The sequence below is a fragment of the Coturnix japonica genome, chromosome 3, assembly GCF_054131305.1.
Source record: "Coturnix japonica strain WE chromosome 3, WE-NBRP24, whole genome shotgun sequence".
NCBI lineage: Eukaryota > Metazoa > Chordata > Aves > Galliformes > Phasianidae > Coturnix > Coturnix japonica.
In genome coordinates this window covers 16,544,913-16,572,009 of record NC_140665.1, presented here as the reverse complement: position 1 = coordinate 16,572,009, position 27,097 = coordinate 16,544,913, and the positions used below count along the sequence as shown (strand labels likewise).

At 43.1% G+C, this 27,097-nt stretch overlaps 1 protein-coding gene across 2 annotated transcripts in view; it reads right to left on the bottom strand.

Annotated features, from left to right (window-relative positions):
• The window catches only part of SYNDIG1 (synapse differentiation inducing 1), a 91,741-nt gene extending 80,840 nt beyond the window's left edge, over positions 1-10,901 (bottom strand). Inside the window, exons 1-2 of one of the 2 annotated variants that reach the window (XM_085541104.1) lie at positions 10,650-10,901; positions 7,987-8,110 (exon numbers count right to left, since the gene is read on the bottom strand). The gene's annotated coding sequence lies outside the window, so the exon portion shown is untranslated. Of the gene's footprint in view, positions 1-7,986; positions 8,111-10,649 lie in introns of those variants that run through there. The other variant, XM_085541106.1, reaches the window with a different exon arrangement.
• Positions 10,902-27,097: the final 16,196 nt, after the last annotated feature.

Here is a 27,097-nt window from a genome sequence, read left to right as displayed (position 1 = left end):
GCTCCAGTCAGACCACATACAGGTCAGTAGGTATCCAATCTAGTATATCCTATCCACTGTCAGTATACAAATGGCTATTTGGTGTAGAAGAAACATGCACGTACACACACGCATGCTCTATTTGGTACCTGGCATGGAAACAGCTAAAAAGTCTCTTCTGAAAGCTATCTATATTCTAGCAAGGGCTGAGCTCCTGTAACAGTTCTGTCTTTCTGTTGAAGCAACGCTGAAAAGACTACATTGAGCACTGGAGCGCTAGACCTCCCAATGTCCGCCTCCATTGGGCTCCCATATTGGTGTGGCTGATGGAATGGCTGTAAAGGAGCAGACTGAGCAAAACTGGCATCTGTGTTCTCCTCTCTGAAGCATGAAAACACTTAGATGTATGGGGACAGTGTAAACATCAGACCTACCTCCAACAGTGCCAGTATCTGATATTCATGATACAGAAAGAGCAAATAGAAAGCCATGCTTGCCCTTGTATCAAAAAGTTCTGAATGTCTGGTGGGGAGAGAAATGAGGGCCTCAGACCACCAGTATCCACTGTGTACACCAATCAATTAGCACTTCCCCATGTCCTGGCTTTGACAAATTTCCAAGTGTCAGCGTGAGGGATACCACTTTGATATGAAAGAAAACAGAGTTTAGCAGTATGGACAAGGGCTTTGCAGTGCCACTTCATGATACAGAAAGGGCAAATAGAAAGCCATTGTGCTAGGTCCCTGTCCATTCACAGTGAAGTTTTAGGCACTCTGGGAAGCACAGGATGGCAAGGCTCAAAGGCAGCCTGTACTGCAGCAACTGAAACAGCCTCTCCCACATTTGTTAAAGAAAGTGCCTCCTGATTTTGAAGTGCCAAACAGAGCTTTGGGCTAAACCTACAATGAAGGAGATTGAAGAATGTGAGGTTCCTTCTATTCAATTTATTCTTAATGTAGCAAAATGACACTGTCAGTGATGAGAGCTGTTAGCACTTGCATGAATGACCTGGCTGCCTTCATCAGGCAGACAACAACATAAAAGTTTTAACAGTACCACTAATAATTATACGTGGGCTGACTTATATGGGAGCCTCCCACCTTGCACAATCTCTGCCAAAGGAGCTATGTGAAGCAGAATTGCCTGTATATGAATTAATCATGGTGCGAATCTCTGTGGTTGAGCTTTATTCTTCATGTGGTAGCACACACCAGCTGCATATTGAAAGGCTAAAAACTTTTCTCGCTCCCCTCCAAATCCCAGCAACCTGCTTGGTGATAGGAAAGAATATTAATGCAGTGCTCAGCTGTCACCTGGTATTCCTGACACATCTGAGGACTCTTGCACCAAAGTACTGAACTCCTCGGGGAGCGGATGGATGAGTGGGTAGATAAAAAAGAAATGTAATTTCTTTTTTAAGTGTTTACTTAAGATTGGAAGCAGGGCTTTTACTTTTCTTGCTTTGCTCTCCTCTAGACGTTTGTAAAGATACTGAACTCCTTCTGAAAATGGAACCTGCTTTGATGTTTGTGAAAGCTTCCTCATCCAGAGCTGCTTTTCCTTAGTTTTTACAGGCAAGCACAGCTACGATATAAGCGAGTGACATCCTGCAGATGCTTAGCTGCCTCTAGTGACCTGATCTTTAAGCCTAGAAGCCCTTTGGATTGGGTATCAGCATTTGTGCCCTGCCCCAAAACTGGCTTCTGTGAGAACAATAGAAAATGAGGGTGTCCATCTAAACCCATGTACATCTTACAGCGATGGTATAAATTAGTTCCTAGCTTCTAACCCTCACACAGCATTAAGGACTGCTGAAGTTCAAACTTATGTCATTTGGACGGATTATTTCTCAGACTCTGACTCTGCAATGGCAAACAGAAGTGCTTAATTTAGTACCTGTAGCTGTGTAACACTTTGCAGTCAGTTACTGAGGTAAACAAGCTGGGCACAAAGACAATTGTTCCAGCCCAGGTGAGGGCTTTCCAGTCAGTCCCCTTTGCTCTTGGAATTTGGCTTGATTCTGATTTCTCCTCCACACAGGGGCAAAAACAGGTAAACCTTTCAGCTCTCCCAGAGCATAAACCCGGTAAGAGCATAAACCCGGTAACAGAGTGGAGCACACCTCTGCATAGAAACAATTACAGTATTGGTTTTCCAAAAGTAGCAATTATCATACTGAGTTTTCCTTTTTCTTCTGCTTGTGTGTTTTATTTGTTTATCTGGGTTTTGCTTTATTATCTATTTGCTTCCTATTAGCATAGTTAAGAATTTCCTCTGGGATGCTCTGTTGCAGCTGGTGATTACTATGTATGTTATACAGATATATGTATAAATGCTGAAGGCTGGATTTCTGGGCTTGCCTATTCATTTTATTTCCTGTATGACTGCAGTTTCCCAGATTTAAGAGCAACACGGTAAGGGCAGTTCTGATTGAAAAGCGTGTGAACTGCCTGAGCATGTGGATGAATGGATGCATTAAGCACGAGTCTCTTTGCAATGCAGTAACAGCCATACGCTCTAAAGAGTACATTTCTTTTGCTTTAGGCTTGCGCTTCAGTTAGTTTCTTAGAGCAGTAACCACATGATCTTTGAGCTACTGCCCTCAAAATAGAGCCTAGCTTTCCAAAACTGAAGTATGGCCTGGTGTCCAGGGTGTAGCCTTCACTCTTGACCACCACAATCAGCTGTTTTTAAGCCCCAGTGGCAACATTTGTCTTGATTTTGATACGCACAAGTAAGATGAAGTAAAGCAAAATTGTTTAGACCATCATTTGCATAGCCTTCTGGCACCTCTCCCTTTCAGTGACCTGGGTGCTTTAAGAGAGGAGTGAAGTGAAGTAGAACTGAGTGAATTGAAGGTAAATGAACGTGAGTTTTACCACCCTCTGGCAGTGGAAGCACCAAGCGCTGCATATTTATTGATTACAGTGTGCTTTACATCCTAGGAGGGGATATTCAGAGCTAATGGTGGGTGTATTTGTTATGTCTGGTTCAGAAATCAGAATGAATAAATGATAAGGAGCGGAATACGATCGGACTGGTAACAAGTTATTTTTACTTGCCTAGTAGAGAGGGAAGGAGGGAGGGAGAGAGCCCTGCTGCCTCAGGCTGTTGGCTGATGGGATGAGGAGCTGGGCAGCACCCAACTATGCCCCACCGCGGTGGCCTCACACCACGCTCTGACATCTCTGCTCGGTACAAGTTGTGCATCAAAGCCAGCAAGAGAGCAACAAACAGGAACAGAGCTTTTGCCCATTAATTACCTAGGCCACCTCAGTTTAATTCTCTTGAATTCACTATTTCCTTGTACATATTTCTGGTGTATTTGCTCTGTGATGACTTCCCACTGAGCACTGCCCCACTTCTGCCTCCAGAAACAGGAAACCTTCACCCCTTCCTTCATTCCTATGAGCACCATTGGCATATCCCCTCCCCGCCTCAGTATAGGACCAAGGTCAGTTGAATATTTTACTGACTTCATGTTCTGTACAGTCTTCCTTCAACACGGCTATTTGTCAGTGTATTGAATAAGTAGGGCTGCAGACCCACAGGGAGTCCCGATCATTATTTTTCCAAGGTTTTGTTTGGTTTGCATTTTGTTCCGTTCTGTTTTGTTTTGTTCCAGCACTTTTTCCCCAGGAAAAGGAATTGTAAATCATCTGTAAATACAGGAAAGTTGGAAAGGGGGCCAATTTGTCTTTTTTTTCTAACTTGGCTTACATGAAGGAACAAAAAAAGCTTTTCCATTTGGATTACAGGCACAATTTCTAATCTTCCATTCTGCTGTGGACTGATTTGCTTGGGGAATACGAAACACCTCCATCCCCACTGTTCTTGATAAATTTAATCCTCTCCCCAACAGCAACATTAGGAGCCCAATTTGCATTTTTTACAAAGTCCAAATAGCAATCCTTGTACTGCAGTATCATTAACAGCTCCCTGTGTGAATGAGAATCAGCCCTATAGGAACTAATCTGTAGTTCCCATAGATAGTGGTGGACACTTGTGACAACTCAGAATTTAATTCACTTATTTCTTCATTGTATTAAGGCAAGCAAGAACATCCAGTCCCATAGCAATGTACTGAATGAGTGGGATCCTGAGATCTACAACACCTCCTGCACTATGGGTAGGTGAGATGTAATGCACACTGACCTCCAGATTATGTTTAGGCAGGAATTGAGCCTTCCTCACAATCAGTTCTCCCTGCTGTTTGCAGCTAGACAGACAAGTGCCACAAAGATGTCCTTGCACATTGTCTTTGAGCTGGAGAAACCCCTTCCCCACTGCCAAAACCACATTGTTCCTCTCCAGTCCTGCCCTTAGCTGGCTCCAATGACTGTATGATATCCCTACCTCTTAATCTGGGCTCAAGGAGTCATAGGGTTGAGTGAGAGCCATGGATTTCATTTCTTTACAGCACTACATTTCTAGCTCATTTGGCTGCAGGCAACAGTTTGACATAAAAGCCCTAAGGAAAAGGAAATTTGTTCTGTCTCTCAAACTTGTGTTTTTAAGCTAATTGAATTTGGGATAGCAGACTTCTGATTTTGCACTCCTGAGGATAGTAACTTCATGAAAGTCTCTGTGCCTTGTTTGTCAGCTGATGGTATTCAGCACAGCTCCCTCCAAATCAGTGATAAAAGGCAGTGCTGGGTGTCCTGGCAGCTATCTTTCTCATGAGGGCAAAATCTTGGGAGAACGAGCTACCCAGCAAAAGCACTGCAATATCAGCACGGGGTTGGTGCTAAGCTATAGGCAGAAAGCAGATCCTCTGTACCCCATCTCATAAATGCTGATGGTTTTACCTGCCGTCAGCACCAGATGTCTTCACTTTCTCACTCTTTTTGGAAACAAAAAACAAATGAAGGGCACCATAAAACCCTATATCTATCTCCTCTCTGCTCTAACGGCTTCATACAGGATTTTTTCTACCCTGCTATTGTATCATTTTTGCCAGTAACGCACAGAAAGTGAGTCACTCTCAGCGAGCTGGAAGGAGGCCAGGGGCACGCAGAAGAAGGGCTGTGAATGCTGTTTTCCCTGCTGTGGCAGACCCCTTGTGCTGCACCAACAGTGGGTAAGCACTGATCTCAGCTAAGCACTGCTCTTGGCTCTCACGTGAAGCCATACAGTGCAAAGTAGGTGGGAAAAGCCTTCCCCATCCAAAGAGAAACCTTCTTCTGCTGCATGTGCCAGGAGATGGTTCCCATACACCCTGTGGCTTTCCTCTCCCCTCAGGGTAAGATAGAAGCATGGGGTTTGGCTGCAGGGAAACTTTAAATGGGAGGAAGCTCAGTTTGAAAAATCCCCGGACAAACTGTGAAGTCTTGAAGGCTTATACAACTGCCAGTTTCTGCTGTTTAAACACATCAATCTTACAGAGCTGCAAGTATAAACTCCTTTCTGCCTGGGCTGCAGGCTCAGTAAAGGCCACTCAAACTGCTGGGAAAACAGACCGAACGCAGCACCCCACCGCATCAAAGGGCCAGGCCCTTCCCCTGCACCTTCAGAGAAAAAAAAAGGAGCTGCTGCATTTGGCAGGAATGCCATGGCTCAGTCCCACAGGGAGACAGCAAGCTGTGGATCTCTGTCATGGCTCATCACCCACAGCAGGGCATGGGCAGGGCTGGCAGCCCCCCTCTTTGCCCGCTGCGCACTGGGTTACTGTGTGTATCAGGGCAGAGTGAAGCTCTGAGCTCTGTGCTGGGAGTAGCTGGGCTCCAAGCAGGTGCTGAAAGCAAGATTTGTCAGAAGAGGAAATATTTTTTATGGAAGCAATCCACAGAGGTGGATATAAGGGACAAGCTTTAGAGCTCCCAGGTCCTTCTTCATGGCTGAAATAGGAGCAGCATGAGACAAGCTGGGGAACTGAAATTCATAACCCTGGACACTAAATATCACAGGCTCTATAGAGATATTGGCTTTACGGCACTTTATAATTCTTATCCCCTCCTCTAAACTAACAGCTTCATGTTCCACAGGCAATGAATTACCTGCCACTCTCTTTTTTTTCCTCTCTCTCTCTATCCCAGAGGACTAAATGACTTCTTTACATCTGCTTATGCTAAAAACGCCCCTCCTCCACTTACTACCTTTTCTCACCTCAGATGCCACCAAGTTAATTAATCAAATTATACTGTGAGTAATTGTTCTCAGTTTGTACTTACTGCTGCAGCTCACACATTTATCTCAGACCTGAAGGCATGTACGTGTGCCCAAAAAGCAGCTCTCTTCAAGCAGAAAGTATCAGTTCCTTTAATAAAAGGGTCTGAGCTTAAGTCAGCTCGGTGCTGCTGTATAAAGTAGCTGTGGTTGCTGTGGGTATGGAGAATTGGTAGTCACACTGAGAGATTTTGTTGACATTTAGAGCTGCTGCGTGACATTTGGGCTGTGAATTTCTGGTGAGGTGATTTCCCTAACACTCAGGAGGCTGTGTGCTGGTCCTGCATTGCAAACAGCACACATACATGGGCTTGTTTCCAAACCTAGGCAATTTGAGCCACAAAATATCACACCCACTGCGGGAGCCACACTATGTCCCATCTAAAGGACTTACTGGCATTAAACCCATAGCAACCTTTATCTCTTCCCAATGATGGGACCATGAGCAGCACGGGCTCCCTCAGATGGAAGAGATGATGGTTGAGAAAAGCAGATGGAAGTAAATCATGCTACAGATTGAAAATGCACATTTTCAGAGCCAAGAGAGATTGAGCAGCAAAAAAAAAATAACCCACTGCTGCATCTCACAATACTGGTGCCAGCCCAAGGAGAACACCCCGAGCATCTCCCAGCACATCCATGACTGCAGCTCCACCAAGGGCCATGGCCAGGAGCTGGCTTCAGCCTCTAGGATTTTCTAGGCCCTGACAATAACTGTTTTTTTCCAAACAAGGTGAATATAAGCTGAGCACAAACTGGAGAATTTTGAGGAAGCATTTACACTGATGGTTTCTGCATTATGTTAGAATAGTAAAGGTGATGTCTTTGTAAAGAATGGCTTCTGAAGGAGCAATGTGCTCTTAGTTTCAGTCCCTTCAAGTCAATTCATTTGGTTTATCAAACCGCTTACCTTGGTTCAACACAGCTTCTGCTCTTAGATCGTTCTGCAATATTTTTGTGAGTAGTTCAGAGAGACATCGTGCACAGTTCAATGGCAGTTGTTTTGGTCATGCTGGCACAGGAGAAGTCATTCTAAGCATGGATTTGGTGATTAAGCCAGAAAACACTGATAACGTAGAACAATCAGAGTTGAATGCTGTATTTGAACTCTTCTTTTAAGAGATCTATTTTGACTTTTCCCTTCAAAACAATGTTTTAAGGACAGATTTATCCCCACGTGTCTAAAATAAATAAACAGCAATTAAAGTGAAGAGTCACCATCTCATTTCAATTAAATATTTCTGTTCACTGAAAATATTTGAGAAAGCATGAAGTTCCATTTCAGACCAGTTAGAAGCATTTTTTATGATTAGTATTATTTTGGTTCAGCTGCTGAGCTGAGAAATGATTTATTTGCACAGCTCTGATCAAGGCAGAGAGAAACTTATTTAAGCACTTTGATTAATTATTCTTGCCTTCCCAGATGAGCAGAAGTGGGAATTCCAAGTCAAGGGAAAACACTGCTTCTCCTTTCCTCATTACTTTGGTAAGTGCCTTTGAATATGCATGTATTCCCTTCCACTGAGGTAGGGCTTGTGCATGCTGCTAGGAACCACTTCATGATGTAAGCCATTTACTTTCTGGCTGTACCATACCTATGTGGCAGGGACCAAAGTCATTTGTTTCCCAGTCTCAGTGACATATTGAAATCAAACAAAACCAACAGTGTTGCTTTCACCAGACTGTTTTCCATGCTTCTCACTCTCATGGCTTTTTTTGGTGCCGTACTATCGGGGGGGTTGGAAGGAGGGTGGGAATTAAAGATGTAAATTTGCATTCTAGTCACATTTCAGCTGAAAAATGGCCTTTTTTTGACAATTGATTGCTCCTACTTGAAAATACCTCACATGTTTCCATTTCCTCTGGTTTCGGCTCTTCTGCTGCACCCTCATTTTCTCTCTTCTATAAAAGCAGTAGTGAATCTCTCAGAGCAGCACACAGGCTGGGAAGCCTGGACCAGGGGCACCTGCAAAGAAATCAAATTATGAATCATAATGGGGGCTGGGGGAGAAGCAAAAAATAATCAGAGATGGGGCAGAGATTAATCAAAACGTTAAGTTTCAGGGATGTGGATTCTGCCCAGATGTTGGCTCTTCTAGCAGTGCTGATGGTCACATCACCTGCAAGCATCATCAGAGCTCCTGCACATCAGGGGTTATTGCAGAAAGGGGCATTCATTTCCCAAACGTGAGCAATAAGGATGTGCTTGTCTCTTCTGCTTTCTTTAAAAGGCATTTCATATGATAAGTGGTCAATCAATATGGCCATGGCTTTCTATTTCTTTTCCCCCCACTCAAAACATTGATCAATAGATGCTGCAGCTGTCTGCTGTCAAAGATTTGATTTACTGTGAATCTTACAAAAGTTGAACCATACTGAAGTCATTTCTATTCATCTTAAATTGCATTTGAATTCGCCTTGAAACAGCTGCTCAATGCTGCCCAGGGCTCAACTATTTCTCACAGTCAGAGTTTTCTCCAATAAGAACGAAATTGTTTTAAAGCCCTGCAGTTCTGGCCCTGATCTCAGCAGTACTCCCATGTGTGCATAGTTTCACATTTTTAGGGACTGGCTCCAGATGAACCTTGTGTCATCACAGACAGCAGAGAGCCAGCAGAGTTGTCATGGGGAGCAGTACATCATCACAGCTTTTGTTTTTGGTGTTGACTCTACAAAACAGTTTGGCTGGCATGAAAGAGCACGTGGGGCTCCTTACACACTTCTGTGCCCCCGGGACACCATTAGTAGAGTAAATTCCCTGGTAAACAGCAGATTGTTTGACAGTTAATTGCTTAAGGGTGTAGGAATATGCAGTTTTCCTTGAGATTGTTCAAAACAGGCATTGATAAGTACTTCGCAAGAAAAACACAGCTTTGTTTCCTGGGCATGATTGATCGAGAGTGACTATAATACACCTTGCTCTTCTCAGAGAAAGATGTCCCACCACTTTGGAAATGCAATGAAACCGTGGCAACAAAGTGATGGATGTGGATGTTGCACATCCAGTCTTCCAATCTGTTCTTTACACCTGTCAGCCAAATTACTGTCATAAGGCACCTGGTCAATAATTTCATGACACTGAGAACCTTTAAACCCTTATCTCACAGAGGGGCATCAAGAAAGCTATAGCTTTCTCAAGACAGTTCCTCACATCTATCGTAGGATGGTGACCTTGGACTCGCCCCCTTTTCCACTAAAGTCATACTTTTGCAGTTTAGAATCCCCCCAAAAAAGAAAAAACAACAAAACAAGACTGTGGGGATTTAGTCACTAACACCCCCTTAGATCTCTTATTTACACTACAAATTCTCACCACGAGACCCAAGTCATCTTCCTCCACAGCCCACTTACAGTCCAGATGGAGACATGAGGAAATAAGGATAGGATCCGCTAGAGGCAGAAATTGGGTATAACGGTCATAAGCATAAATGGGCAAATGCTTCAGACTATTGACAGGATGAGTCCATTTGTTCAAGTTTTTAATGCATAGCAACCCTGAACAGCACTGGAACAGCATTTTTTAGAAACACACTTGTAAACTGTAAAGTGTCCAACAACTGCAGTTGAAGGCTTATAACATTTTATACCCTTCAGGAGCAGGCCGATTCCAGACTGAGAGTTGAACACCGTATTCCCATTAGCCTGCTTTATGCCTTAGGCCTGAGAGAGCATAAAGGCTAAAATATAAACAGACAGCTAATCCTGAATCTTTGCTGATTGTTCTGGGTCTCCATCCCAGTGGTGCACAGATAGGCTGACAAATAACTTCAGGTGCAGTACTGCAGACTTTCATCACCTAGACAGCTAACTAAATTCCAGTTTCTCCACTGATCCCTCTGGTAAGCAGATATTTTCAGATTCTGACCCAATCCTTCTAGAAGTCCAGAAGACAAGCAAACAGGGACAACTCAGGTCCCACTCTGAACACTCACATCCTCACAGATCTGGATTAACAAGTGGTTGCTGGTATGTCTCTTCCATCCTTCCTGCCTGTCTTCTGGTTTGCAGTGCAAGCTCAGGAAGGGTGGTTTGTATCTGAATCTGGGAGGACTGAATCCCAGGGCTGGATAGTGGTACAGCCTCTGCCCTACCCTGCTGTGACTCAGTGCTAGAAAACCCCAGGTTACTCAGCTATGTTGGAGCAAGGAGCAGGACACAATGCCATAGATTCAGTTGCAGTTGACACAGTCTCTCCATTTGCCTAGGTCCACTGTCAAACTCTGTTCTACCTACCAAACAACTTGTTGTTTGTTTAGTTCCCCTCCCCCCCCATAATATTCCTCCTCCCCATCCAGAATATCCCAGAAGTGCCCACCTACAGCTCTGCCCTTCTCCTGCTTTCCACAGCCACCTCTGCAAAGGTGTTGAGGGCTCATCTGCTGTAAGTACGCACTCACCAACCACCTATTTTGTGCTCATCTTACACTGCTTCCTTGCCAGGCCCCAGCAGAGAAACAAGGCATCCTGACCCCCCCCAGTCCTTCTCCTCTTTAGCTGTTACATACCACCGTAGGGAACAGAGGCTTCTCGTCTTCATAGAATACCATTTCCACGCTCCCTGCACAGAACAGGAGATGAATGCAGTCATCCTGGCTCCTGGGTCATGCTGCCCATGGTGAGCTCTGCTAGTTCTGGTCTGCTGTTTATCTGGAGAAATATTGCATGGCTAAGAGTACATTTGGCAATGAAGGGAGAGGGTTTTGATTCTATTGTTTCTGCCAGACACAGAAATCTCAAAAAGGCTGGGTTTTATCTGCATTCCTTTAGGGCTTGTTGTGCAATTTCTGTTTAAAATGTTGGACTGAGACAGCATGTTATTCCTTTTTCAGGGGATAAACCCACATGAGATTTTTGACAAAGACCACTGGTAAATGCATTGCCTCCCAGGACCTGCAATTTGCTCCTACTGCCCCTTTCTCTCACATTTTTGTAGAGATATCTGTCCCCTTTTCAAATAACTGTAATGGAAACTTTTTTGCCAAAAGGGGAAAAAAATATATCAAGATTATTTTGGCCAAGGACTGTGGGATCCATGGAGGCCAGTGGAAACTATAATTTGACCTTCACGCTCCTTCTTTCTGGGGAATTCCCTGCTGTGTTACAAGTCTATGTATTTATAACAGCTTAACCCTTGGGAAGAAGAGCAATGAGCAACACAGAGTCAGAAAACACAGTGTTTTCTGGGCTATTACCCAAGATCCTGATTCAGAGGGTCTTGATTCCTGAGCCTTTGCAAATTTCAGTTTGGGTCAGACCCTTCAGTTTATTCCAGAGCTTTGGACTGGTCTTGGTGTCAGTACACACCCTGTTTAACTTGGTTTCTATTTAAGGACCTTTCTAAATAAGCATTGAGCTCTCCTAAGCTTCCCTAAGCAGGTAATTCCAATAATAACACATCAGACCCCTCAGTTAGTGAGGTTAACTAAAACAATTGTGAGTTCCAAAATAGATAGATAATAAATATAGAAAACTTTAGGTCTCTTGAGTCCTCTGGATTTGTGGCATCCAAGGAAACCATTTCATGCCTTGATTGCCTAGTCAAAGGCTGGAAGTACATTATTTGGTTAACAAAAGTTGAATTAGTTCTGTCATGTCTTGACTCTAGGGATTGGGTCTTTATGAGAAACACTAACAAACAGATGAGTTTATTACATGGCAGTGGCGCAGTGAAATTCAATTAATTTGTTTGTTCTGTTTCCCAGAATGAGAAATAGACATGCCATAAATGTGAACGACGCCATCACTCTGGTTCTGGGTCAGTAAACAATTGTAATCTGCTGACGTTTAGGAGTCTCACTGTCCTTCCTTGCATACCCTGGCTCCTTCACAGGTCCAGGCAAGATGTCACACCACTACACAGGAAGAGCCTTGCAGACCCCTACTTTAACTGCATGACCTTCCACAGTGATCTCATGGTGAAAAATAGGCTAGAAGGCCCTGCTTGAGAAAGAAGCCCTTGACCATTTGCTTCCCCAGTTGCTGCATTTCCACAGACACATCTGCAAGGAGTCCAGACAATTTCTCCAAGCAAAATATAGTCTCTAAAGATGGGGCAGGTTTCACCTTATAAGCATTAAATGGCATGACTGTCAATATGCAGGGTTTTCAGAGGAGGATCTCCATAAAGGAGAACCAGGTAGCTACACAGGAATGGGGACCTGGATGCATTGATGCAAACAGCCATCTGAGCCCACTGCATTGTGCTTTGTTAACAGTGGAATGAGTTCTTATTTCCTTTCTTCATCTGCCATTAGTGTGGACTGTGCTTGTAGCAGGACAAACTAACAGGAGTGAAGAGACTTCAGCACGCTTCTCTGCTGCTCATGGCGGAGGAAACCTCAAAGTATCCCAAGTCTGGCCATTCCAGTCCTGAGCACAGTGTTAGATGTTAGACCAAAAAAGCTGTTCACTGAGTCTAGCTCCTTAGCACAGGCCTCTGAGGTTTTATTCTGAACTCAAAGGTTGCCAAAAACACTTTGTCCCTTCACACTTGCAAGGCTGTCATCAAGAACTCCACCACACTGTTATCTAAACACAGAGCCACAGCATCCTTCCCTGTCAGGTACCAGATTCAGTAGCTACCCATCAGATGTAGCAAGGGAGGATGTTTCAGGCATCCCTACTGATAGGAATAGAAAAGCTACATGTTATCAACACCATTCTCGCGCTGCTGTCTCATTCCTAGACATCTGAACTGGTAGAAACAGAGAAAGTGTGCTGTCAGAATCCAGGCAGCAGAGCAGCTTACCGCTTTATCTTCATACATATAGTGGAAAATCCAGAAGCTTACATAGAAAACCCCCCATGAAAGCCGGATGTTCACCAGAGCACTCCATGCAGGGGAGGCTGCCTCACTCCTCCTCCCTAAATCCAGGGCTCCATGTGCTGCTCACCCTCATCTTGAGAAAAATGCACAGATAAGTGTTTGGATTTTTGTTTGTTTTTGCAGGGAAGACAGCCATGACTGAAGCAATGAAGACCTGTGTTATCCTACTCCAGGACAATAACAGAATATGTAGGTACACCAGTTAAAGAAGGCAACAGGGCTAGGTTTTGGCCACAGACTGTGAGGAGCAATCAAAGAGAAGGGAATGCTCTGCAGTATTGTTAGCACAGATGCTAGGGGATTCATCACAAGGATTTCTAGCTCCAGCTGGTAACCATTTCAGTGCTCACATTTAGCACCTGTGAGCTTTTAGGTCACACCTTCCCATGGTTATGCTGTTCCCAATGTTCCCTGTTCTCCTATCCTATTCTCCTCTCACCCTCTGACACAGGAGTCTCCTCCAGGCCCCTCATTCTCTGACATGCTTTCTGTTTATACCAACCTTCCTTTTCTTCCTTAGTCCTGCACATCACTGACCTTTCATTGCCTGCCAGTGATCACTCATTTTTGTTCCTGCCCACTAGGCACAACTTCTCCTCCACAGATTAAACATAACTATTGCAGGTACTTATGAGACCTTAACAGCTCTCTTTCTAGGCTGTGTTCCATTTAAGGATTTCAACCCAGAATAAGAAACTATCAGCATAAGAACTGTCCTGACGCACATCAGATCTTCTGGTTTCTTCTTCCACCATACTGTGGAATAAGACTCACTATTCACAACACATTCAAGTAATTGCAGGTGTAATTGCAGATCCTGTAACACACACCTTCTCCATCTGAATATGCATAAGAAGCCAGGAGCCCTGAACCCCAGCCTTTCCATTCTTCAACCATCATGCCATCTCTGACTGAAAGCATGTTACAGGCATCTTCCTTCTCCATATTAGTTTGAGAAAGCATTTACCACTGTCTATTTCCAAATGAGGATACCCTTGAGTAACACAATGAAAAGTGCATCAATGAAAGCAAAGTAGCAAGGTACTTGGCTATAGGAAATGAAGATTCCCTCACATGCAACAGCCATAGACAAAGAAATAAAGCAAAGAAGCTGCTTACCTTCAGAAGGCCTCAGGTACACAGACATCACCAGCAAAAACCCCTTGATCCCACTGCTAACCCTTAAATGAGGTCTGGGAAAGGGTGGATCCTGGCTTCATTCCTTCTGGTCACTCAGGAGCATCGTTTGCACCTGAGCTCACACCAGGTGCTCAACTGCAGTTTCAACCTGTGATTTAGCATTTCTGCTATGCTCAGGCAAGGACCACAAGCTGAACAAGGTTAGATAGATGCTTAGATAAAGTCTAGTTTGTGGATATGAACTGACTAGATGACCATTTTTTTCACTCTGGTCTGGTAATCCACTTTCCCATGGTCTGACCCTTCATCCTTCTGCAGCACTTTTTCCTCTAGATGATCAGGGTACAGAGGTGCATTAAAATATTTCCAGACATTTCAAAATTGCAGATCCCCATGCTTGTACGATTGGCCTAAAACCCATTAGGCTGGGGAGAGAATATTTGTTGTTGTTTGGTTTCCTTCTTTTTCATTCTGTGTTTTCTTTCATTTTTCAGGGAGAACCTGTGGAGTGTCTCTCCTTGTCTTGTAGGATTCGATCCTTCAGAAAACTTGGGTTTGAGTTTTCAGCTCCAGAAGGATGGAAGTTTATTTGTGGTTTACGGAAGTTGAAAAGCTCTCACAGTTCTTGACAGAAGATGGATAACAAAGCAGCATTGTTTTGAAATTCAGCTATGCACATTCTGTAGCAGCTCAGAGTATCTGAGAGCATATAAAAATATCTTTTAGATCCAACCCCCTCAGCCTCAGGGTTGCAATGGGATTTCTGTGTTGGGTGATAGCTCTGGGGTGGGGTTTAGTAAAGAGCTCAGAAATCCTGACGCTTTGTTTTGTCAGGCACAAAGTTTTTATAGCATAACCCATATTTCGACATAGAGACTAGGAAAGAAAACATCCTATTTGATCTAAAGCTGACAGCAAAAGACTGAAAAACAGACAAGATATATAAGATCTCAGACAGTAAACATCCGAATCGTGAGACAGACTCTCCCTTTCTCTGAGTACCCTTCAATTAACCTCCAAGACCCACCTGTCCCAGCGTGCACCTTCTCCATTAAGCAGAAGTCAAGCCCCCAGCAGAGACATCCAGCACATGCAATTCTCCATAATCTTGTGGTGCTCATGCTACATAAGGTTTCTCAAAAGTCGTGATTGATCCACAACCCATCTTCCAGTTGGCCTCAAGCTCCCTGGCAGCAGGAGACAGCCCACCCCAATCTGTACTCCAGCTGTGACACCTCAGTGTCACTCTAGCTGTAGATGTGAAAGCCGGATAGCTGCATGGTTTTAAAGGTAGATCAAACAAGTGAACAGAAGATGGAGACCTAGGAAGTCAAGGCCAACCTGTCACTTCTGGTAGTTTGTGTCTAGTGAATAATTTCTCAGGGTGAGTACACATGCAGAAACCATGTATAGCCCAGGAGTGCTGGCAAATGTATGGAGGTTAGCTACAGCTGCTTGCACTTTTAAAGTACCTCCTTTTGACTGTTGTTGGGAGAAAAAGCATAAGCAGGGCGGTCTGTGCACTGATCCAGTCTGGCATCTCTTACATTCTCTCTGCCCATGAGAATCAGCAGAAAGCACAGGCACAGGTAGGTCTGAGGGTTGAAGAGCAGCTCTACTGAGCTTTGCTTGCTCAGCACCTTCAGGAACCAAGACAGAACCCTCTTGAGGGAGCCTAGGAGGGTGCCTCAGTACAACCATGGCATTTGGGGATTGATGGGTGACGTCTGCTGGCAGAGCTCACTTTCTGAAGGATGGGAGATGTACCTTGCAATACACATTGTTCCTGAAAGACACTGGCTTCAGACAGTTTTTGTGGTTGTTAGACCATATCAAATACTCAACAGTAAAGTGTACTGGAAATGTAATAGTTAGACCAGTGGGAGTAAGGATTGAACTGAACTGCTGTGATTTAACCTATCTGAGAAATTAACGTTCTGTAGGTGCTACAGCTGACTGTTCCAGGAGAGCTGCCAGAAAGTAATGAAAGCAAGTAGGGATTTTGTGGGAAAAAAGAAAAGGCAAATTCTCCACTACCTGAGTGGGAAAATGCTATCAGTTTAGAAGGGAATGTCAGAAGACCTTTTTATATCTAACCTTTCAAAGCCATGAAGTGTATTAGCTAAAGAAGATTTAATTACATGCAAGCAGTGTTGCTGGCAGAGTTAAGAACTTTCACCTGGTGTTGGGGAAGTTTTATAACATGATAAAGATTAAAGCTTTAAAATACAGGAAAAAAAAAGTATCTCTCAGTCACTATGTCTCTGGAATAGGCTTCAACACCATCACAACAACAAGAAGAAAAACACATCCCAAATCTCCTCTGCTTTAATCAAATTACAAGACATTTTATTAATTATGTAGAGTAAGTAGATAAGAATGGGGATTGCCTAAACTGCTGGAGTTAAAAGTTCAGGCTATATTTCACTGCTCGCCAAGAGCAGTATCAGTAGTGTCAATCCAAAGAGCAGCACGGATGATTACATTTGCTTTAATTAGTTTCAAGAAATCTTGATGGAAATTAAAAACCAAAGCACTGTGAACAAGCTGTTGTGTTAGCTTGGAAAGCAGAATGATTTCAATAGTGCTTTAAAACTGACAGGGCAGGGAGACCCTGCCAGCTGAGCAGGTCTGACAGCTTGGTGCAAACTGCAGCAGGCTTTATGCAAGCTGTAATCCAAGCAGTGCCTCACACTGAACCCTGGGTGCTACTTTCAGTGGGAAACTGGGATGAATTTGTTGACACTGAGATATATCTTAAGGTCTTATTTTTTTCACTTAGACATGCAGCCAAAGGCTGTCATCAGTTCCCCCAGAAGAGCACAGGCATCAGTTTCCCTTTCAAAGCTCTTGGGTCAGAAAGTAGTATTTTATTTTTTAAAATAAGCTAAATCTGTCCATAATAAACCCCCAATTGAGAGTTTTTATTTTAAAAAGTTAAAAAAGAAAGGGAAAGGGAAGGAAATTGAAATCTGTTACTGATGAGGTACAGCAATGATCCCTGTGGGGAGGAAGCATTTTCTTAAGAAATAAGATGAACACAGAATGGAAACCAGTGCGATGTAGGACTTCCTTGCAAAGGAAATCTATTCAAGGAGGTGTCATAGGAACTAAAGACAAGCCACCACTGATTCAGTTGGAGGTGCCAAATCACAGCTTGGCATGTTAAAAGCACTGACCACACAGGCAGAAAAAGCAGAGATGATAATACAAATGGGGCAGTCCCGGCAAACAGAGTGTAAAGCATGCATCAGACCTGGCAGTCATGGCATCTGTAGTAAAAGTTTAAGGTGTCAGACCAAGGAGCAGCACAGCTGGTGATGGTATGCAATGAAGACAGCAGAAAATACTGGAACTAAGGACAGATATCTCTCTAGCAGAATCAAACCGAAGCCCAAGCTGAGAGCTCTGCAAACACCAAATCTCTTTTTTCCCTCCCATTTAAACAGGAAACAAGAGTAGCTAAATTAGGTGGAAAGAGAAAGTTGATATAGCATTTTCCTGGGAAAACAGAAGCGTAAGACTTTCATAAAGCTCTGGAATGAGGTATTCGTGGTCTTTAATCATGATATTCACAAGCCACCAGCAACAGTTACAGGAAAAAAAGGGGGGGGGAAAGTGCTTGGTCTTAAAGCTGCCATTGGAATGCAAATTCCTTGCCAAAGTATGGAGGTAAGTCCAGCTTCAGATAAATGGAAACGGTGATATTTTGAATGTTCCCATATCTGTCTGGCCTCTTAAAGAACTGGATCATTAGCTATGGTATTACAGAGGAGAGCTAAACACTACTGTAGCATCCACTTATCAGGATAGCAATATCTCACATCATTTAACAGTGGGATGTGTACTTTTTATTATGCTGCTGTGGCAAAAGTGGAAGTGCTCATTAACTTCACAGGGAATCAGATGCTCCTGGATAAATATGCCTGTCAGAGCTCTACCAAGTTATGGAATTGTAAGTGGATGAGCTGTCCTGGCAGATTAGCAGCAGATTTAATTTGAAATTAGTGGATCTTTACACATGAAATCATGGAAAGCAAGACACAATGGTTGAAGGGTCATAAAGTGGAGCAGTGGACAGGAAAGTGATCTGTGACCTGCAGGAATGATCTGCACATCCTGGAGCCACAATAACCATTTGCTGGGGACGCAGAGGAAGCAGCCTGGCAGACACACAGCAAGACCCAGAGATGGCAAAAATGAAGAACAGATCTCTTGTCTGCAGCTGCTTCCTAGTGAAGCAGGCAGCAGCCAATCCAGCCCAAAGTACTGCCATCTCAATATTACAGCTTTCATGGACAGAGGAAGATAATTTATTTTTTTTTTTAATTAGCTGGAATTTCTAGCTTTGAACTGAACAATAATTGGCAGAATAACACAATGTTGTTCATTGTAATTCTCTGTGTCTTATAGAGACTGCAGTGTGTGAACTGGTGCGTTCAGGTTGGCAGAGGAGAATGTCACAACACACTGCAATTAGCTGATGATTTTTTAAGTCAATTATCAAAGGAAATGCAAATGAAGGTGGAAGAAACAGAAGTGTAAGTTACCTATCATTCACCTTTTCACCAAATACAGCAGAATTAGATGAACTTGACCAAATTCAGCTGGTACAGTCTCTGATAGCTTTTAAAAGAGACAGCAAAGAATTCTGGATAGAAGCTGCTGGCCTTAGTCTTTGGCCACGGAGAGATGAAACATTAAGCTCCTTTCCTGACAAGGGACACCCACACATGAAAAAGATCTTATTTTTAAACTTGTTTCAAAATAAATAAATAAATAAATCTTGTTGTTTGGTTCTTCTTTTAAATAAGGTGCCTGCTCCAGTGCAGTTGTGTTGGTTACAATTTAATAACAAGGAGAAAAGAGACACACTGTCTCATGCTACTCCGAATGTGCCCATCCAAAACCATACAAAGAGAGATGGGAGGTGAAATTGTGCATGCACACAGGACATTCCAACATCCTGCACTGATTCCTTTTTCAACCTTGCAGCATTGTCCTGCCCAAGAGCTGCCCAAGCTGGTGCCTGCTTGCTCCAGTAGCGTGTGTACATGTGTTTTCCAAACTATCTCATTCTTAAAGAGCAAACACTTCTCTGAGCTGTGACAGAAAGTACAAACCGTTTACTGAGCAGGGTGGCAGCTTGCTTTTGTTTTTCTTAGATAAAGCTCACTGATTCTGGGGAAGATGGCTTTCTTTTTACAACAGTGTATCTATGAAGCAAATATCTTCTGCTGACTGAATTCCACCGGAGGATTGCAGAAGAACCCATCCTGCATGTTCCTATGGAAACTTGAGCACTTCACACAAGGGCGGGGAGGGGGAAGAAAAACACAATAGGAATAAGCAGCTAAGACAGTAGGATATTTCTATGCTTTCTGATACCGTTTGTCTTCAGAGATTCACACCTCACTGTGCGTTGTCTTACCCATAGCTGTAAGGTGCTATCCCAAATCCCAAGGCACAGAAGACTTTAACAACACCACTTTGGACCTACGTTCTTTGTAGAGACCAGCTAGTGCCAGACTGGATTCTATACATTCTGACACACATATAAGTATTATTAACATTCTTGAATGGAATTCTGTATTTCCTTGAGTCCACTGGGAATATTTGTGAAGCTGAGTGCTTCTGCTCATGAGAAAGGATGTGAGGACCTGGCAGCATAAATGCACTCTTTTGAAGCTCTGTGTTTTGAGTAGAAAACCTGGTTTGTAGGAGAACTTTTTGGTCTGATCCAGAGAGCTGGATTGGAAAAATCTCTGTTCTCAATTGTGACAGAAAAATGAATACATAAGATGTCAAGAGGTCTGACTAAGTAGTTTACCCTAACAAAAGGAACAATCCTCATTCCTTCCGATTTAGTAACGCTTTTTCTCTAACCTGGCCAAAATTGTTTTGATGTTATTATAGACTCAGAGTCCAGATATGCTCGGACAATAATTAGCTAATTTTCTAGACAGTTGATTTTCAGATTATCAAAAACAATACAGGTGCTGGAAAGTTGCCTTGAGTTGTGCAAAAGGCACTCATACATTAGATAACCATTGCTACATCCGATCCTTCCAGGAATCCCATTAGACATTAGTAGCCACCTACCTGTATCTTGAAGCATTCACAAAACAATGTGCAAGTTTGTTTTTAGATCATTTCTGAAAATGAGAGTTAGACATCTATTATGCCACTTAAAAAATATATTGCTATATCTACAGCAGACAGACTAACAAAAGCCACACATTCTTCCTATCTCATAGATGCACGCTGCAGCACATCGTGCTCTGCCTGAGGGTCTGTGTAATGAAATAAAGCAATCAAAAGCAACACATAATAATGATAGCTGTTTCCAGAATTGTCAGGATCCTGCAGTGCCCAGTCCAAACACCCCAAAAGCCTTTATTCAGCTATTTTTTCCTCGACACTGCACAGATTTATTACCTTTATTGACTTTCCAAATGTTTACACTTGGAACATTCATCTGTCAAAGCTGCTTGCTGCATCTGCAATCAATCTCCATGGTTTCAGTGCTATGGACAGCAATACGAAAGCTTTGTTTTAAAGATCACCTAAACCTTTTGTTAGATCTTGTTGCTAAGCGAGTGGAGCTGGAGCAATCTACACAGTGTGCGTGACCAAAATTATGTCAGAGAACCTGATTATTCTAAGTTGTTGTCACAGCACTTCAGGTTTCCTAGATAGCCAAATTCTTTGCATCTTTCCTTGGATACAGTCAATTGCTGATACAAAGGACAGTGCAACTTGAACTTCATTGCACCTCCAGTGAGGTACAAAACATTTCAGAACAGGGAAACAGGTTCAGTTTGAAGAGCATCACCAAATTCTTCTGAACCATCAGCAGTACTAAATAGCTTCCAGTATCTTGTCAAACTTCCTCCAGACAAAAGAAAACCCAACAAACAAACAAAAACAGGTAATTGGCTTCTAGCAGAGAAAAGGCTGCACCTTTAAAAATAAACTGGTTTGTGTGCATTCATTTATATCACACACTCTGACCTGGATGTAAGGGCCAGCAGCCACCCTCTTCCCAATGAGCCACAGAAAAATGTTTCTGTTTTCCTTCTGACACGGTACACTTGAATGAAGGTTGCTTGTTTTCTAAAGACTCTGGGTAGTTTTTTATTTTCACCTGACTTCAGAAGACACTCTCATGCATTCATACCCATCCCATGAGTGCTCAGGCAGCTCACAACCTCCTGCAAATCTTATCTGAGACACCCTCTTGATGGCTGGCAATGTAAGCAATCTCAACTTACACATGGCCCAGGCTCAGGGCATCAAACTTCTGTCAGTATGACAAAGCCTTGTTTTTTTTTCTCTCGGCTGCTTCTAGCCCAAGACAAATGCCTGGTCCAAGGTAATGAGGCACAGCGTTTTGTGAACATTTTATGTCTTACGGTCTCTTCAATCTTTAATCACAGCCCGGCATATACTGCTGTGTTTGTACCCTTCATATTCATTTTCCGCAGGCTGACAGGTATATTTCTGATATAGATAAGGGTCCTCAACTACAACCAGACCACTTGATGACCAGAAGATAGACAGCATCCTTTACAAAGCAATGACATTACCAAGTGACACATCCCTCCCCATTGCCAAAGGATTTGCTACCCTGGCTCCTGTTCAGCTGGATCCTGCCTGGATAGTTTTGGAGTCAGGTGCTCATCTAAATCCTCTGCAAACACCCAGCATCCTTGTGCTGCTGTATGCATTCTCTAAGAGATGATTGAAGATCTGCACTTGCAGCAGTGGCATTCCATGAAAATGTGGGTGCCAAAGTAGTAAAAATAGCTTTGGAAGAGTTCTGCCTGCCCACTCTGCTCCACCCAAGTTTTAGTTCATTTGTCACCTTCAGCTTTGCTGCCTTCTCTATATGAGCCAAGAAAAACTGACTTCAGTCAGTGCCTAGATTCTTTTGGGAGAATAAAAGTTGTGTTGTTTGTTTTTTATGGTTCCTTCTTTAGTTATTATTTTGGGGATTCATTTATTTATTGAAGAAAAATGTTCCTGCATTTACTCTGTTACCTATGGAGCCTTCACAAGAACTGACTTCTCCAAGCAAGCTACCTAATCCCAAACATTCAAGAAAAAGCATTCAGAATCTTTTCCTCAAGCCCCAGATTGACACAGGCACTGATGTCACTACACTTCATAGTAACACTGCAGCTACTTTTCCCTCAGAGAAGAGAAATGAAGTTGGAACTCTTCTTTCATCTACATGCTGAGGTAGGTATCTTCATGCATCAAAGGCAGATACACATTCAGCACAGAAGCTGCTGAAGCTCTAGTAACAGTGCCAGTAGGGAGAGCTCACCTGCTGGCACCAGTGCCAGCAAAGAGTTCTATACCTTCCCAGCAGAGTTCTATAAAACAAGCCACTAAGAGATATTAATACCAAGAATGTAACAGGATACAACTCCAGATTGTCTGTTTTTATGTCTGAGGAGAAGGAGTTGATTTGTAATGGTTAAGATTTAGATAGGAGCTTTTGGGAAAGATTAGAAATCCACATTGTCCCAGCTTTATGGTGGCCCTTAGCTGGTGGAAGTCAGGAAATCATTTTGTTTTCAATGGGTTGTTGTTTCCGGGAGGACTTTGCACCTTCCCAGAAGCAAAAAGGTTGTAAGCAGTCATTCAATCCTGCCCAGCAATTGTAGACATTAATTATTACTTCATACTCTGTACTGATTTTCATCTGATGTCCTGGAGACTCATACTCCTTAATCATCCAACCTTATGCTGCAGTTCCTATTTGATCATACAAAAGCAGATGTTTATGATTTCTTTCTAGAACTCTTGCTAACGCCAATGCTTTGAGTTGTTCTATCCCCTTTGCTTCTCTTCAGAAGGTAGTTCTTCCACAGAAATAACAGCACCTTCTTCAGCTTCCATACACAGAACTGTGTCCTTAACAGGTGGATCTGAAAACAGTTAGTCAGGCTTGAACAAATTCATATTTGCTTCAGAACCCCTGGGATATGTTTTCAAGGAGAATTTGTTTTGCAACGTAATTAATGTTATTAGTGTTAATGGAGCTCACATTTCTAAATCTGTGCATATCCTGCTGTCAGCACAGATCTACGTGCCTTACCTGGAATACATATTCAAGTGGAACCAAGATCTGAAAAAATCTGAAAGAGAAAAAACAGAAGTCAGAATGACTGGTCTCAAATCTGAGGGCTATGTCTGTGCAAAGAAACCCTTGCCATGGATTGAGCCTCAGCTGGGTAATTTGCCAGCAGCCCTAGAGGTTTCTTCCCTGAGATGGATGCTTTCCCACACTGGGAACATGAAGAAGGACAGCACTTGACAGAGCTCTGTGCACTGTCACCGTCAGGCTTCCCTGCCCTCAGCACCATGCAAGAAAACAGCCCTGGCATGACAGCTTTGACTTTAGGTTTACTTCACAGCTTTTCAACCCAACTCATTTCTTTTCTGCTCTCTTTCCTCGCAGACAGTTCCAAGCCACAAATGCAATTCAGAAGCAATCAGCATTTGACACAGCTGAAATGATACCACTGAATTAACATGCTTCTACAACCTTAAATGTTTTCCTACATTTTCTGCTAAATTCAATTCATAAATAGGTTCTTCCCTTCCATAGCTCTCATTTTTTGAGCAAACTTACTGTTTTATTTATTTATTTTATAAAGCCCCTCTGGCAGCTCATTTGCTTTTAGTTCAGAGAGTGCTGCTCATTATGAGTTTAAGGAATGTCACAAGTTTGATCATTTGATATTTCTTAAAACAAATACACAGAGAAGGCAGAAAACTGTAAGTAGATATTTACATAAAAAATTAAGTTTAAATACTAAGAAAAATTAGCTTGCTTAGCAAAACGACATGCCTCATAAACCCAGCACTGCATTCTTCCAGGGGGAAATATATTGGTCTACGAGTACAAACACATATGGGAAAACTTATTTATGTGAATGCAAGAGAAAATTGTTTCTCGATTAAAATCTCCCAATTTACATATTCAAATATTCACTAATCTAAAATTTTACCTTCAGAAAAGTCTTACCAAAGCACTGGAGCAAAAACAGCATTTACCAAGTCAGCTGCACTCTACATTAACCTCTGCAGAGAACATTTGTGTAAGGCAAACATTGACTTGGTCTGAGAGGAACTCAACAGCACTCATCAGGAAGAGCATGCAGCATCTTGAAACCCTGGGGCTTCCACTGTAATTTAGAATCACACAATATACTGAGTTTCAAGAGACCCACAAGGATCACTGAGCCCAACTCCCAGCTCTGCACAGCACCGCCAAACCCAATGTCTGTCCCAGTGCACCTTGAGCTCCAGCAGTGGGGCCGTGCCCACAGGTCCTCTGGTGGAGACCCTGTCTAGGTCTGATATTCTGGTAAATCCTCCTCCCCTGACACAGCTCCATGCCATTCCCTTGGGCTCTGTTGCTGTCACAGAGAGCACAGGTCAGCACTACCCTCCTCCCTGTGAGGAGCTGCAGCTGCCATGAGGCCTCCCATTCAGCTCCTCTGCTCCCCCAAACACCTCCTCACACACCTTGCCCTACAGGCCCTTCTCCATCTTTGCAGCCCTCCTTTAGGCAATCAATAACAGTTTTGCAGTCCTTTTGTACTGTTGTGCACCAGGATGAGAAGTGCAGAATGTGCCCCTAGACCTCTCACCAGAAAGCCAGCAAAGTAAGAAAAATGGTTTCCCCCATGCTTGCCCAGCCAGGAGGGAGCTGCGGGTGGAAGATGAAGTCAGATGCGCTGACCAAGCATACAGATCACTCAAAGTTTGTTTTTCAACACACGCCTCTGGGATTTGGTCTGGCAAAAGGCAGTTTTGCCTTCCCAGAGCTTCTGTTCAAGCTTGGAGCTATTTTCTTTGTGTAGAGAAAGTGCAAAAATAGCCTATTTGTCTGTAGCTCCGCGCCCAGCCTTTAGCAGGAGCAGAGGAAGCGCTCTCAGGAGAGAGAAGCAGCTCACTGCCGTCAGCACAGGCATTTTACATGAGGAGCACACATAAAGAAGTTAATTTGCTACAGTCTTTAAAAAGTAGGCAACTTATCACAGCTAGTGGTGCAGAAAGCGCTGGGCAGGGAAGATAAATTCCTTCATTTTTTACAGAGTTAAATCTGGCTAATTAGGACCACATTGCTGCTTGCTAGAGAAGTATTTGTATTGATATCTAATATTTCCCACGCGTCCTTATCAAAAGTAAATGTTTCAGCTTGTCTAAAAGACAAGCATTGACTTCCCCTGCTTCCCAGGAGCATCAGTTGTGAGAAATGGACCTCTTCTTAGTGCTGTGTGAAGGGCTGTGCCTCTGCAGCCCTCATTTTTTGCAGAAATTTCCCCAGTGAGGTCATTTATAGAGATACCTAGGAAGGGTAGTGCAGCCCTTACTGCTGTGGGAGTTTCATGAAGGCACATGAAAAGCAAGCAGAAGAGGCTGGCCTGGTTTCAAGATGCTTAAATGATACATAGGTGGGACTGAAGGCCCCCCGGGAGAGTTTTAATGGCTACAAATTAAGAAACTCAGAAATCCTCTCTGTCAGGTAGCCCACAAGGACCAGAGATGCTTTCCAATGCAGAGCCCTTAAAAAGCTAAAGGAAAAATTACAGTTCTCCTTCTGGAATCACTGGCTGACATCACCTTTAACTAGTGATTAAGAAGAGCTTTACACCTAAAGCTTGAGTTACAGTGAATCTTTCTTGCAAGACCTAGCAGGTAACCCAGCACAGGAACGAAGGGCTCAGGAAGTAAGAAGAGGAAAAGGAAGGATGATCTCACTTGAATAATTCACTGAGCCAGAAGCCCTTGTACTGCCTACCCCCAGAACACAGAGTACAGTGGAGCATGCATGTGCCACTTCTCAGCTGAGCAGAGAACCTGTAAAAATAAGGGTGGGTCCAGGCAGCTGGTAAGGAGGGGGTAGAGTGCTCCCATCAGTTTGAAGCAGCTGAAGGAATCACGTCTCTGTAATTAGCACTCTGTAAATTAGGGAGATGGCATCTTGGTCTCACATTCTGGTAAATCCTCTTCATGGTGGCCCCTACCCCTAAAAGCACCCTACAAGCCCCAAAAGCAACTCCTTGTTCTTGGGTTTCTTATCACGATGACACCATTTGCCCTTCCACTCTGAAAGTGAAAAGTAATTTATGTAGCAGTGACAATCAGAAAGCCTGAGAGAGGGGATCAGGATGATGGTGGTAAGGCAAAGTCTTGTACAACAGAACAGGTGCAGGCCAGAAAATCTTGTTAAATGAGTATCAGCATGCTAATTAATTGAAGACCTTTGAAAGTGAAGTCATTAGCATCTGTCTGCATTTGAAAATGAATGGTAGGAAAAAAATAGATCTTCCAGCATGCTGCAAGTTCTGGAGATTCCAAACTCTGCTTTAGTTCAAAAATAGAACAGATAATAAAAAAAAAAAAGTAAAGATTTTAATAAAAAAAGCTCCTGTTCTGAAATTTCCAGCCCAACTTAGTGCTGGACAAACATGCCATTTGCAATAATGTTGATTGACATTTACTTCCAGTAATGCCGAAGCAGCAAACAGCAAAGGAGTCAGAACACGCTTAGCTTTAAAAATGTTGAATCCAAAATATTAATGCTGCAAATGGCAAGGTCCATTAAAATGAAAATGAATGTTAATATGTCTGTAATAATGCTAAAACGGAACTAAACAAAGTTGTGAAGCAGTGTTTTATACCACTGGAACAAATTATCAGGAGGACTGAGCTGCACTGACTTGACATTATCGGAGCAAGCTGGGCAAGGTGGAAAGATTTGTTTTGACACTTATTTGTGGGTGGATGATTCTGTTGAACTGACTTTCTGAGGGGAAACCAATTTTGACTCTTTTCTTTTTGCAATGGTTCTACTTAATGAGCCAGTAAAACAAATTGGTGAAGGGCACCAGGGCAGGCCCTGCCTGCTGAGCCTCCGCTGCCCTGCTGGCTCTGGCAGCAACATTGCCATTATTGCTATCT